Raw genomic sequence first — 15,608 nt, forward strand, 5'->3', positions numbered from 1 at the left:
TAGAATCAGAGATTGGGGTAGGTCTGGGTGTCAATTGATGGGGGGACTAGCCAGATGTAAGGTTTATGTACTGAGACAGGAACTTCTTTGGATATCTGCAGCTCAAACTGAATGATTTACATGATATTTTCAGTCAGATAAGTGGTCAAACTATGAGGGACACTAGGAACTCTACGACAATTTGATTTTGTAAAGTCTAAAGTGTGTCAAGTAATTTTAATCTGTCGGAATGCATGGCTGCACCAATCCTTTTACAGTCAATTCAATTTTCTGACTGCACTTTTTAAATTTAGCATGCAGCAAATGAATTAAGTCAGTAATTGGTCTCATATCTGCATAATATTGGTTGCACTGTCTGAGTGATTGCAAGCAAGATAGGTTTCCAATACCTACTTTGGGGCAATTTCCCGCAGATTTAACTCACAAGTTCTGAAGTTCCAATATATACAGTAGAGCAATGTATTTTCTACTGACTTCTGAATACTGCAGACTCTATATTGAAGGTTTTGAAGTTCTCCTGCACCTCCCATTATTTATTTAACCTTATACCATGTTGAAAGCTGCTTCTTAATTTGAGTTCATACAGATTATCGTTTGGAATTGTATGGAGGAGCTTTATAGTTGGTTGAAAGACATTCACGCACCAGACTGGTCTTGGTTCAGACACTTCCTGAAATGGCGTTGCTGATATGTCTTTCTTCTCTCTTAATTGTGGTTTCCCACCCACTGTGGTTGACAGGGCATTCAACCATGTCTGACCCTTTTCCTGCCCCTCCGCTGACACCCCTTCCCCTCCCTCCCTGAACCAGGATAGGGTCTCCCTTGTCATCCACCAGCCTCCGCATTCAAAGGATCATTCTCCGCCATTTCCACCAACTCCAACATGATGCCACCACCAAAGACATCTTCCCCTCACTCCTCCGATCAGCATTCCATAGGTACCACAGGGACTGTTCCCTCCAGGACACCCTGGTACACTCCTCCATCACCTTCAACACCTCACCCCTTTCCCATGCATTCACAGAAGGTGCAACATCTGCCCATTTACCTCCTCCTTGCTCTCCATCCCAGAGCTCAAACACTCTTTTCAGGTGAAGCAGCGCCTCCTTTAATCTGGTCTATTGCATTTGCTGCTGCTGATGCGGCCTACACTATATTGGAGAGACCAGACATAGACGGGATGATCACTTTGCAGAATACCTGCGGTCCGTCTGCAAGCATGACCCCAGACCTTCCTGTCACTTGCCATTTCAACACACCATCCTGCTTTCATGCCCATATCTCCGTCATTGGCAATATTCTAGTGAAGCCCAACCTAAACTGGAGGAACAACAGCTCATCTTCTGATTCGGCCGACTGGACTCAACATTGACTTCAACAACTTCAGACTGTGAACTCTCACCTCCACTTTCACCCCATTTCCATCAATTTTATTTTCCATTCTTTCCATTGATTCATTCCGCCCACCCCGTTTATCTAAAAGCCCGCTTTCCATCTTTTTTCCCCTTATCATTGTCTCCCCTCCCCCATCCCACTCGGGCCACCTATTACCTATTTCAGGTTGTCCTTTAACATACTGCTTACCTTTGTTCTGACATGAATACATTCTGCTTTCTTAATGTGCCGCTATCAGTACCCTTCTTAGCCATGATCACCCACAATTTAAGTTCCCATTGTCCTTTTGTCCATGACATCTTTGTCAATCTCTCACTTGCCTGCACTTATGGCTGGTCCTTTATCCAGCCCCCACAGTTCCAATCCCACATCCCCACACCCACCTCTCGCATCAGTATAAAACGCTGTAATGTTCTACATTCTATGTTCTATTTGCAGTTGTCTTCAGTTCTGATGAAGAGTCATCCAGACTCGAAAAGTTAGCCCTGTTCTCTCTCCATAGATGCTATCAGACTTGCTGAGATTTTCCAATATTTTCTGCTTTCTGTTTGGTTCAGATGTGTGTGTCTGAGGTGAAGTGATATGTGCTGACCCCTACTGCAATATCCATTTTTGAGATACAATAATGTTTAGAAGGAAAATCAAATTCAAACTTATTAGAGATCCATTCTACTCAGAATATTTTTCCAAGAAGTCTGATGCGAGTGTGGATGATGAGGAAATGATGGCGTCAAATTTAAATTCTCTATCAAAGCCACAATGAACACCTTTTGTTTTTCTCCTGCTAATGCCACATGGGGTTAATGCTCTATGAATAGTGTTGATATGCATTCTGTCCATTCGAAATGGGGGACTGTTATATCAAGTGTTACCCACCCTAGTGAATGGACAAAAAATTAGCTTCCAACTGTATTTCAAAATGTTTCCACTTATACAACAAAAGCATTTTCAAAACTGCAGGGGCACCGAGTTTAGTTTAAAGTTTATTTATTAGAGTCACAACTAGGCTGACATTTACACTGCAATGAAGTTACTGTGAAAATCCCCTACTTGCCACACTCGGTTCAAGTACACTGAGGGAGAATTTAGCACGGCCAATGCACCTAACCAGCACATCCTTTGAACTGTGGGAGGAAACTGGAGCACCCGGAGGAAACCCACACAGACATGGGGAGAACGTCCAGACTCCGCACAGACAGTGACCCAAGCTAGGAATCGAACTCGGGTCTCTGGCGTTGTGAGGCAGCAATGTTAACCATTGTGCCACTATGATCGTGGGCGGGGGGATGCCAGCGATAGTCAGGGGGGAGGCCAGTGATCGCGGGATTGGGTATCTAACAGATCTCTTTGTGCTGTTGCAGAGAAAGAGCTGCGCATGTGTAATAGTGCCTTCTGGTGTAAGCAGTCAATTTTCTGGCGAGCCCTGCCCCTCCCCCTGCTGCTTGAACCAGATCTTGCTTGATTTTTTGCACAGAGTGGCGTAAGATTGGATTTTTAAACTTGCCTAAAAAAAGGATGTGAAACTCTCCCATCTTTACACACTTAGAATTTATTTGGTAAGATTGCCCCCATGGTCTCTTCCTCCCTATTCAACACTCAAGCACTGCATTCGTGAATCTTCTCCTTCCCCTGGTGTTCTGTTTTCCTTGTTTAGAATTGTAGCAATGGTGCTGGGCAGCAGCCTGTTCAGATTCAGTGAGGTTCCCCTTAAAGAGGACAGGCAGCCTTTAAGAGGAGCAGGTTGCCTACACTATGTGCTCTCTGGGAACACTGCTGGCTTCCCTGCTGAGTGCTTAGGCAGCCAGCAGCATGGGCATTGCTCACAGGAAGTAAACAACAATTATTTAAATGAGAAGGCAGTGTGAAATCTGCGTGCTGCCTGTCTCCATCACTACGGGTGTGGGAAGCTCGTGTATAGCAACTCATCTGCCAGAAAATGGCGAGATCCAATTTCTAACGCATTATGCCAAAGTCTCACCTCCCACCCAGGATGATGTCTGGCATTAGATTGGAGTTCTCAGCTCCAGTGTGACGTGAGACAACACATATCATCCTGATGAGCATAATTTTTATGATTTACAAGCAGCAATGATGCAAATCTGAGTCTGGGCAACAACAAGATTTATACAGTACCTTTACCGGTAATTGCGATCAAATTATTTGTGATCAAATTATTCCATCCACACACCCCTAGGTATTCTTGATTCCTCTGAACCTTTGGAGGTCCATTGTCTGAGGATGACACAGTATATGCATTCCGGTGTCTGTGTAAAGTTCTGAAGTCTCATTGTGGTAAATAATTGCACTATCTTCAATAATGTTGCCCTTGAGGACTTGCACCAACCGGTTTGTTTAATAGCTGTTTTCACTTGCTAAATTTGAGTAATGTAATATTTAGAAAGGGAATCAGTGGATGGGATTTTTGCAGCCTCATTCACCCCGAAACTGGAAAACCCCGCCCGAGATCAATGGACCTTTCCATGGTCCGCCCCTTGCCCGCTCCGATCCCTGTGGCAGACGGGACGGTAAAATTCACCGCAGTGTGTTAGGACATTGAGTGATGCTGCCTACTAGCTATTAAATATAGCTAAGAAAAAGACAAAGAACTAATTCGGAAATGCTCTGGACTCATGTGACCTAAGATGTGCGGGTTAGGTTGATTGGCCATGCTAAAAAAAAAATTGCCCTTAGTGTCCTGAGATGCGTATGTTAGAGGGATTAGTGGGTAAATATGTAGGGATATGGGGGTAGGGCCTGGGTGGGATTGTGGTCAGTGCAGATTCGATGGGCCGAATGGCCTCTTTCTGTACTGTAGGGATTCTATGATTCTATGATTCTATCAGGTGATTCCTGTGTTTTCTCTCCTTTTCCCAAGGGTTCCATTCTGTAAAAGTGATCCTGAAACTACTCTGAGTTTACTTGTTAATAAAAGATTGGTCCTTTTTGCAACAAATTACACCTACATCTACTAACTTAAAGAAACATCAACACAGGATGAATGGCCATCTCCTCTCAAAAAGACAAATATCAATAGAATGGAAAGAAAATTGTCAAATAACACGCCATTGAAAATTTGTGAACTATTCCAACGAGGTGATTAGTTTATGACCCAAGCAAAACAATACAAACTTTGCAGACAAGAGAGGAATCAATAATCTAGTTAGCTTTGAAGAGGACTGTAAACAACTTCAGGGGGATATAGCCAGGTTGGCAGTTTGGACAGATAGATGTCGGGTGAAATTTAATGTGGCAAAATGTGACACAATACAAGAATGAAAAAGGAGCGGGGATGGGCATACGCACTAAATGGTGAAAAATTAGGTGGAATAGATGAAGAAAGAAACTAAAGGGTTCAGCAACATATGGAGTAATTTTAAACTAACCCACTCAATTAGAGACCAATGGGAGAGAGTGTCTATTTTACAGCCAGTTCAATTTTACAGTCCATTGACTTCAGTGGATCGGAAAATCATGTGGTTTGTAAAACGGCAGCCAATTGCCTATCATCCATTTTTTTTTTGCCTGGTGATATAAGTTCACATTATGCAGCATGTTTTTGCAATTTGTACTTGGCTGCATCCAGTAACCGGGTTGAGAACAAGGAAAATACTCCCCACTGTGAGTAATTGAGGTCAGTGATGAGAGAACACCACAAATTGGGCACCGAATGGAATACTAATGGAGCGTCAGGGCATCTTGGACATTTAATGCTTTGCATGCTTTCCTCTGATGGAACTGAAATATTGCATTCTTCTGCATTCAGCAGTGGGAGGTAGAAAGCTCTACAATCTTTGAAGTGTCTATGAAATTGAAGAGGAAATCTTCCCGTCATAGCTTTTATGACACCGAGACTGAGTCTGATATATGGTGAGCTGTTATCTGTTCAGTATATCAAAAATAAAAGACTCACACTGAAGGCCTCCTTTGTTGCCAACTGGTTCCGTCTGCCCTTTTTACAATTCTATGCTATCCCCATGGATCAAATATTATGGCCTGTTGACACTGAAGCAATATGTCTGTCAAAAAGCTGACACTGGAACAATGGCTTCAAAAGTGTACTACCTTTCATTATATTTTAAGTAAGACTGTGTTGACTTTGACATTGATGCATTTTGCAACTCAACATTTTTGTAAAACGGCAGCTGACAAGAAAATGCAATGAGATTTGTGATCAGCTGTGGCAGTCAGGTGGTTGTGGTGAAGCCATAATTTATTTTTTATTCATTCGTGGGACATGGGCATTGCTGGCTGGTCAGCATTTATTGCCCATCCCTAGTTGCCCTTGTTCAGAGAGCAGTTGAGAATCAACTACATCGCTATGGCTGTGGAGTTACATGTAGACCAGACCAGGTAAGGACGGCAGATTTCCCTTTAGGAAAGGAATAGATGTCGTTCACATTAGTGAACCAAATGGGTTTTTCCAACAATGGTTTAATTGTCATCGGTAGATTCTTATTTACAGATGCTTTTTATTGGGTTCAAATTCTGCCGTGGTGGGATTCGAATCCGGGTCCCCAGAACATTAGCTGAGCTTCTGGATTCATAGACTAGCAATAATACCACCAGGCCATCGCCTCCCTGACTGAGAGAGCAAGTGTAGCTTGACCATCAACGTGGCTGGAAGATCGGAAAGATAAAGTAGCTCTTTTCACATGCATACATCTTCAACCTCTGGTTACAAATAGAAGAACAAAATTATAAAATGTCAGGGCAATTCTAATCCAGTTTCGGGGTACGCAGTTGAAGTTGAGGATTTTTGAACAACCTTGCTATAGGAGAGAGCCAGATGGATGTGTGAAAACTGAAGCTGCGGCAGAATTCATTGAAAAATTTAAAATAAATTTTTGATTTATTTCATTCACAAGGGAATACTAGTTACCTTTCAAAGCAACCTGCTTGAAAGGAATATTCCTGCTCCACATAAGCATCCTTTCATGCAACAGGGCTGCCACTATTTTTAAATGCTAAACACGCTGTGTTTGTACCGTAGCTGACTCTACTGGAAGTTGATCTGCCTTTAGAAGTGGCAGCACAACATATCAAATATTAATATGGTATATCTTAATAGGTCAGCACACATCCCGCAGTATTCTTGTGTTTCAGTTCACTAGGCAGCCAAAGCCTGCAAAGTTTATGAAAGCATCTGCCATCCACCTTGAGATCAGAGTCAACATCTTTATGGCCTCATAGAGCAATGAATTTTGCACAAGTCCGAGCTTAATTCTGGGCTCAAATTCCCTGCTCTCCGGCGTCTCTCCTGTATTCGGTGAGCTGAAACCCTGCGTTAGCTTGCTGTCCTTCTTTTTGACTTGGCCTCTACTTCCATGATGGCCACGATCAGTTATGTGACTGGCTGAATATGGTGTTGAAACTGTACATGTTTGTAATGATGCTCTTGCACAGACATGGGCTGCCATTCTCCTGAATTGGAACCAAGTGCCCTGGCCAGTGGGAAAGCCAGAGGGCTTCCCTCTAACATTAGCAGTGTCTATCAGGTGGGTGGGATTCTCCCCTCTGATGGATGTCAATTTATGCATCATGGACAACCCACTGGCCGGCTCGACTGTTCTTAGATCAGGCTGGAATTTTCAAATGGTGCCTGATCTTCATGATTGTTTATTGGCCCCCTAGTGTGATACTGCACCTGTATATTGGTGACACACTGGACAGCCAGTGTGATGGTCAACTGTCTACTGGTGACATTATCTGTACAGCCAGTGTGATTGTCTACCTGTATATTGGTGACACACTGTACAGCCAGTGTGATAGTCCACCTATATTTTGGTGACACACTGTACAGTAGGTGTGATTGTCTAACATTTTACTGGTGACATTAACTCTACAGCCCATGTAATAGTCCACCTGTATATTGGTGACACACTGTACTGCCACTGTGATAGTCTACCTGTATACTGGTGACACACTGTACAGCCAGTGTGATAGTCTACCTTTATACTGGTGACACACTATACAGGCATCTCACAATCATTGTGATGATTCCTTAACTGGTACTCAGTAACATTCAGGCACACAGCTGGATGTGACAATATGGAACCAACACCTTCAAATCTGCCTTCACTTCCCAGCATGGACACTGAATCATAATGTGTGTATGTTGATTGAAACATCATACAGAGTTAGGGAAGGTACAGTGGCCCCTGTCAGTTACAGCAATGATCCCGAGCTTTTCACTGGGCAGCTTGGAGAAACTGCGATTGTTTCTCTTTGAGCAAAGAAGATTAAAGGAAAGTTAGAGATCGGCCTTGCCAGCGAAGCTCATATCCAACAATCAGCGATTTCAAAACCAGCGATTTCTTTTTAAATCCGTTCTGCAGCGCGCACAAAACTGTTCAAACTGAGAACCGCCCTGAGTATTTCTGAAATGTTGAAGAGAACACAACCTCTCCCACCCATCCCCAACCCCCTCTATCCCACCCCCACAGTCACCCTTGCCTCCCATGGCTGACATGGGACTAAAGTCAGCTGCCCACTGCTGGACTGGGTACGTGCGACCCTGACTGGACCACCCCTTGCCAGCTGCCAACTCAAGCCTGCAGTATGGATCACCGCCCAACCCCAACCCCCACATACTTAACTACTTTGTTATGTGCTGGCTGTCCTTTTTGGTGACTGTTAGGGACCAAATAAGAAATAAGAGCAGCACGGTGGCACAGTGGTTAGCACTGCTACCTCACAGGGACCCGGTTCAATTCCCAGCTTGAGTCACTGTCAGTGCAGAGTCTGCATGTTCTCCCTGTGTTTGCATGGGTTTCTTCCGGGTGCTCCGGTTTCCTCCCACAGTCTGAAAGTAGTACTGGTTAGGTGCATTGGCTATGCTAAATTCTCCCTCAGTGTATCCGAACAGGTGCCGGAGTGTGGCGACTAGGGGATTGTCACAGTAACTTCATTGCAGTGTTAATGTAAGCCTACTTGTGACACTAAAAATAAACTTTAAACTTAAAATGTGTGTTAGACTCAATGGAAACAGTAGGATTCTGAAAAGGAGGGATATGAAATGGCTTTGTCACGAGTCCAGTGGGCTACTAGGCATCAAGGCATCATAGAAGGTTTGGAGGAGCCTGATTGGCTTTGATGAGATGAGCCAAAACTCTTCATCATTGGAAAAGATAGGAGTATCTTCAAATGCCATGTGTCTGGCCAAGACAAGATGGCTGCCGATACACCATTCCACAGACATACCCATCTTCACATGTGCAGAAATACAGTGACATCAGGCATGCTGGGTTGGTGGGAGAATGTGACAGGGATCCAGAGCCCACATCAATATCTGAGAATTTAATTCCCCACAAGGACACAAAATCTCCTCCCCTTCCCTGGGAAAACTCTTCCCCCGAAGTCTGGATAGTGTGTCAAGTGGGAAAGGCAGTCGAAGCTTACAGTAGAGGAACAGTGGGATTAATATTTCAGCTGGGGCAGGGGGGAGGGTGGAGGCTGCAGATCGAGGTTGGTTCAGTGATGGGCAGTTCATCAGGGGAGGGGGTTCACAAATTTACTCAATAGCTATTAGGGTCAATCAATCTCATCCACAATTTTCTGGGCTGCTTTGGGAAACATGATTCTACAAATCTGTGAATGGAAAATATGAATTTATTTAGCATTATACACTGAAGTTGTAACAATGGACTGTGTTAGGGTTACATTACAACATTCCTATAACATTACATTAACATAACTAAATTATTGTGTTAAAAGCTCAATTTATTATTTCCCTTTCTGAATTTTATACAAGAAAAGGTTTCAGACTGGCAGGAGTTAAAATCAAAGACAGTCAAAGAAATGCACGCTTTCTGGTTTCTGGACCCTAACCCACCCTGTGCTTCTAAACCCCACCCAGAATAAAACACTAGAACCGTGCATACATTGCTTTGGCAACAAACACAGCCTTCTTAAAATCACAGGGGAAGAGGGAGGTTTGTTTGCACCTGAGACCCTAATTTCATTTTCAAAATTAGTGTAACATTTCTATCATATTATGGTCACTCTTCCCTAGAGGCTTCTTTATATCAAGATTAGTAATTATCCCTTTCTCATTGCACAATGCCAGATCTAACATAACCCTATTTTCCAGTTGGTTCCTTAACATACATTTCCAGAAATCCATTTCTTACAGTTTTAACATTATTGCCAATTAAGTTTACCCAGCCTGCATGTAGATTGAATGAAAGCACAATGTACGGCATAAGCTGGTACTTAGAAAAATCCATGGCACGATATTGGTGATGCCACTTGATGTCTGAAACTTAGTCAGACTTTGCTCTGATCACTGGAACTTAGAATTTTTCTCACAAACAGGATTTAATCGCTTTTGATATCAGTTGAATGTTTCTGAGCACTTAGAATTAAGTGATGCTAAATGATCACAAATGATATTGCTTGACTGCTGCAAGTTGTCACTTGATGTCAATTGATGACTAATGATGTCAGTTGATCATTTCTTGGGATGTCAATTAATGATCACTTTTTAGTGCAGATGATGTCAAATGATGGTTAAATGATCTGTGAGTGCAGATGATCACAAATTGAATCGAAGCTCCACAGTGTAGAAAAAGGCCATTCTGCCCAACAAGTCTCCACTGACTCTCTTAAAGAGCATCTTACCCAGGCCCATCCCCTCACCCTAAAACCCCATGCATTCGCTATGGCTAATCCCATAACTTACACATTTTGGAACACTGAGGGGCAAATCATTATGGCTAATCCAGCTAACCTACACATCCATGGACAATCGGGGGCAATTTAGCATGGCCAATGCACCTAATCTGCACATCATTGGACTGTGGGAGGAAACCGGAGCACCGGAGGAAATCCACGCAGACATGGGAGAACGTGCAAACTCCATTCAGACAGCCACCCAAGGCTGGAATTAAACCCGGGTCCCTGGCGCTGTGACACAGCAGAGCGAACCATTGTGCCATCCAAAATGAGTGTACATGATCCCTGTTGAATGCTGTTGAATGCAAATGATGTCAAAGATTTCTGATAGCATGGGCTCTATCTCTCCACCAGTATTTGCATGTGGTAAACAGGAAAGGAGTTACAAGTGATGATCTCAAGGGATGGAAGTTGATGTCAGGATTTTGCCTCCTTTTATGTTGCTCTTCTGCCTAATTCAGGCGGCATCATGAAAGAAACTTCAACTCAAAATGCCAGGCAGCGTGTTTCTTTGTGGGCACTGAAATTAGTCCGCCATCTTTATATAATCAGGTCAGTACATACTAATTATAGCAACATCTTAGTCTAAGATGTTCCCTGTCAGAAATACCATGAATCTGGCCTATGAAAAAACATGAATCCAAATCCGTACCAAGCTAAACAACAGCCATTTCTTTGAAAGTCATCAATAGATTAAATTTAGTTTAGAAATGTGATGATCTGCGCATCCTGATCATGCACTATAGCCTGGCAAACATTGGCAATTCTGGGAAAATAGTCATGTGTGACCAAATCCCTTTGCTCCCATTTAAATATGATTTTCCAAACAAATGCCAGGTTTGCTATAATTCCAGCCTTTCCAATATTTGCTATTGGCATCTCAACTTTTACAAAAGAAACAAGCCTTCAACTTTATACAAGCCCACCTGGAATATTCACTTCCAAAATCTGTCTATAATATCCTGAGAAATGAAGAGATCTATTCCCTTTGGGAAGTTGTTTTCTGAATACCTCAAAAACAAATAATTCATTAATTGTTTTTATACTGCACATCACTTCTCTAATTAGCATTCACCATTCCCAAGTACTTGTGCCCTTGCTTTGTGTCATTATTGCACTTTGGCATTGAACTAATCAATGATTTTGATGTGACTTATAGCAATAAGATACATTGATATTTTCAACTTCTGATACACAGGGATAGAATTTACTTCATTGTTTTTTTTTTATTCATTTGTGGGACACAGGAGTCACTGGTTGGCCAGCATTTATTGCCCATCCCTAGTTGCCCTTAAAACTGAATGGTTTGCTTGGTCACTTCAGAGGGCATTTGAGAGTCAACCAGATTGCTGTGGCCCTGGAATCACATGTAGGCCAGACCAGGTAAGGACGGAAAATTTCCTTCCCTAAAGGGCACTAGTGAACCAGATGGGTTTTTCTGACAATCGACAATGGTTTCATGGTCATCAATAGATTCTTAATTCCAGATATTTTTAATTGAATTCAAATTCCACCATCTGCCATGGTGGGATTCGAACCCGGGTCCCCAGATTAATAGTCTAGCGATAATACCACTGAACCATCGCCTCCCCAATCAAAAATATTGTTTATTCATACATTCAAACCAGGGGGATGTTACAACTTCATGCACACAGACAAACACGCAATAAAAAATAGGGAAGAGGAGCTTTTTACAACGATGACAAACTTAAAAGGAAAAGAACCGCAGTTATGAATACCAGCTCACATGATTGTCAGAGTCATGAAAGTCAGAGGGTTCTTTCACGGAGGAGTTCAGCTAACTGAAACAGGAGGTGCAGAATTCCTTTAAAGTTGACGGTGACACAGCGAGATGAGGTTGGTACACAGAGATTTCAGCAGGTGGTGACAGGAATCTCAGAGAAACGGGCTTTGAGGAGGCTTAGACTTGATGCATGCTGTTGGTCAGCCTGGAGTCCAGCTGTGATGTTTGCAGACTTGGAGGTTAAATAGCACACTGAGCTTCAAGTCTAGAAATGTAATATTTAAACTTTCCAAAAGCTAGAAGCTTAGTTCATATGATGTTGCCCATAAATGAGCTAGTTGCAGCTAACAAACAGGTCCTTTGCTTCTTGTCAAAATTATTTTTACCCGAGAAGATAAATTGTGGTGATTAGCACCTCTGCAGGCGTAACAGGATTCAATGGCTCTCCCATTGTTGTAGAAGCAGTCTGGGAGACAGAGTGCCTACGGGTCCCTGGTATTGTTGATTTTAGTATGTCCTCATAAAGGTGAGGGTTGAGCTTTTGTCCTGCAACAGTTGTTGAAAATTTGAAGAAACTGTTGCCGACTTGTGAATCGTGTGACTTGTAGCAGCCATCTTTAAACTCAGCAAAGTCCACTTTGTAAATAAGCAGAAAGGTAAGGTTTGATTAAAACAGTTGATAGTATTTTTCATGTCTTAGGGACATGACAGTATGGATAGGATGCATTCACTGCATGTCTTTACTCAGCAGGGTCGCCAAACACCTTGGTGTAAAGACCCTTTGTTACAGTGCTATGCTAATGCCATTATTTCAGTGCTGGAGCAATACCCAGCTCACAGTCACATCATGCAAATCCATAGCGTGCTTATTCAAAGAGCTTCCTAATAATACACCAAGGACTGGTTCATTCCTCAAATAAGCTGGTATCCTGAGGCATGCGCCTTTTGCACACTATCCCTTCTGTCTTTGTAAAGTTGGCATGCAATGGACAGGAGGGGGTGAAGTGCGACCCCATTCCTGTGAGCTACAAGCCCCATGAGGAGAAGGCCCTCAAGCTCCAATTCCACCACAGTTTGCAGCACATGCCTAGGTCAGCTAATGTTTAGCTACAGCGAGCTCCTACTCGAGTAGACTCATTCCAAGGCAGCACTAAGCTGACTAAAACACCCATTTGCAAACTATTTTTCATGCCATAAATCTTAAATCAACGTTGTTAAAAGAAACGAAGCTGTTAGCAGTGCAAGGCGAAGAGGCTTTACATTCAGCCATTACATCCCGCCTTAACCCAGCTGCTTCAGGTTTATTGTTTATTAATTGAAAAATGTTTGTGCAATAGCATAAGAGTTCTAAACTCTCACGATCCTATTAAGTTGGAATTTGCACCAAAGGTTTACCCTGGGAAGCTTGCCTGCATTGTCTTTTCTCTTAGAATTTGGCCAGTATGATTTAATTTTAATTCTGAACTATCCAGCCCATTGCAGACTTTTCTTTACTCCCTGTTATGTACCCCAAACCATGAATCCTAGCTTCAACTAAATGTGGGAAGGGATTTCATTGGGCGGTGCAGGCTACAGCTTGTAAACTGCCCTAATTTCTACCTTTCTCACGTTTGATCTTAATGATCTCAGAAGTGAGAAATTCAGAACTCGTATACAGGACTTTTTTCTATGCCCAGAATGGTAAAAGAGCGCCCATTATGCTGTCTATTGATTCTCGAGCCCTGGTGTTACAAATTTTGAGTCCTCTTGGGTTCAGTGCCATGGGCCAGTCCAATAACCGAGTCCTGCTTGTGAAATGGAGTGAAAGATCACCGCTAAAATCTATTTAAATTAATAAGGTGATTAATGGATATAATTATAGAATCATATAATTCCTACAGTGCAAAAGCAGGTAATTCAGTTCATCAAGTCTGCACTGACTCTCCAACAGAGCATTTTACCCAGACCCTATCCTTGTAACCCCATGTATTTTAACTGCTAATCCAGCTAGTCTACACATCTTTGGAGCTAAAGGGCAATTTAGCATGGCAAATTCACCTAATCCGCACATCTTTGGACTGTGGGAGGAAACCAGAGCACTCAGAAGAAACCCACGCAGACACGGGGAGAACGTGCAGACTCCACACAGACAGTGACCCAAGGTTGGAATTGAACCCAGGTCCCTGGTGCTGTGAGGCAGCAGTGCTAACCACTGTGCCACCGTGCTGCCCATAATAATGAGCCCCTCGTGTCTGTATTGGATACTATGACTTGCACAGTTTGCAATATGCATTTCTCCTATTGTTTGGAAGTTAGACTGAGAAGTACTTCAATGAGACAGGATACAACTATAAACTGGCAATCTTTACACAAAATAAATATGAAATACATTGATTTCATATCACTATCAGCAACATGGAAAGTAACAACATGAATCATTCTTTTGCTGTAATGTGCTAAACTCACTTTGGCCAGCAATCCCTGGTCTAAGCTGCATTAACATTTCTCAATTCAGGTCACAAGTGCTCAAGCCCATGTGAAATCGTTCACTGCCTTTCTCCTTGTGCCAGATTTGGAACATGTTGCAGACTGTTTTTTCCAACCGAGAGAGAAGATTCCTAAAGCTTACACCCTGTCCCGCACTCAACCCCCGATTTAAAGGGGGGGTGGCTTATCAAACGGCCAGTAAGAATCACCACCTTAAATGAGGATCTTCTCCCTTTGGTGTGAGCGACAGAGAATCTACATTACTTATTTAACTTGAATCCTTGCCCTTCTCAATGCATGTACACTTTCAATAATTCAAAGGTGTGGCATCTCAAATCAATCTGATACGCAAATAATTTGGAGATGACTGGTATTCTGGAAAATAGACCCAAAGCAACTTCAAAAGATAGCTTGTGTGTTTCTGGGAGATCCCCCCCAACCCTTGAAAACTGAATTTAATTTCATGACAACACTTCAATATGAAATGACCTGAAAATTTGTATTAGGCCACTGTGCCACCTTGCCACCCATAATAATGAACCCCTCGTGTACCTACTTAGGTAATGTGCATAAAATGACACTTGCATTGCCCTATGGTATTTGCTACCAAATAAACCTGTTGGACTTTAACCTGGTGTTGTGAGACTTCTTACAGTAATTCTTCTGCAGGATGCATTCTACACACACCACTGAAGAGAGGGGATGATCCTACTTTTAAACTCTTTACAACATACATGGAAAAGGCCACCACCATCATGGGACCACTCTGCTGTTGCCGAGGTCAGTGGCATCTTGTCAACTCCAGGTTAGTGACTGTCACCCTGTCATCCTTTGAAGCATCCTAAAGACCCAAGCTTCCACTCCAGCTTCTTTACGCGGATGGGCGAATGCTCTTTCATTCTTAGTTCCTCCTTGCCTTCTGAAGATCCAGCACAGCAACGAGTGACACAAAAGGAAGACAAAATGACGCTGATGAGGAGGAGGAGGAAGAACAAAGACATTACCACTTCTTGGATGAATAAATGATAGAAAGAATGGTGAATCAAGAGGAAGGTGATGGTGGAATCTGCTCAAACTTTTTGTCCCATGTTCATTTGCCCCAACCCTCCGCATTTCACCTTGTGTATCACTCACAGACACCAGCTTAGTTACTTCCCACCTGGGGTAAAATAATGCAATGTTAGTGAGAATGTGGCTTTTGATGATTCACAGACTAAGAGGGCAGGAAGTGTGTGAAGATGTGTTAGATCCCTGCAGAGGCAAAGGAGAAGTACTTTGTTCTGCGTTCAAAAACTAAGTTATAAGATTTTAAATAAAAGTATTTTTGATT

The sequence above is a fragment of the Mustelus asterias genome, chromosome 19 (genome assembly GCF_964213995.1).
Source record: "Mustelus asterias chromosome 19, sMusAst1.hap1.1, whole genome shotgun sequence".
Classification (NCBI taxonomy): Eukaryota; Metazoa; Chordata; class Chondrichthyes; order Carcharhiniformes; family Triakidae; genus Mustelus; species Mustelus asterias.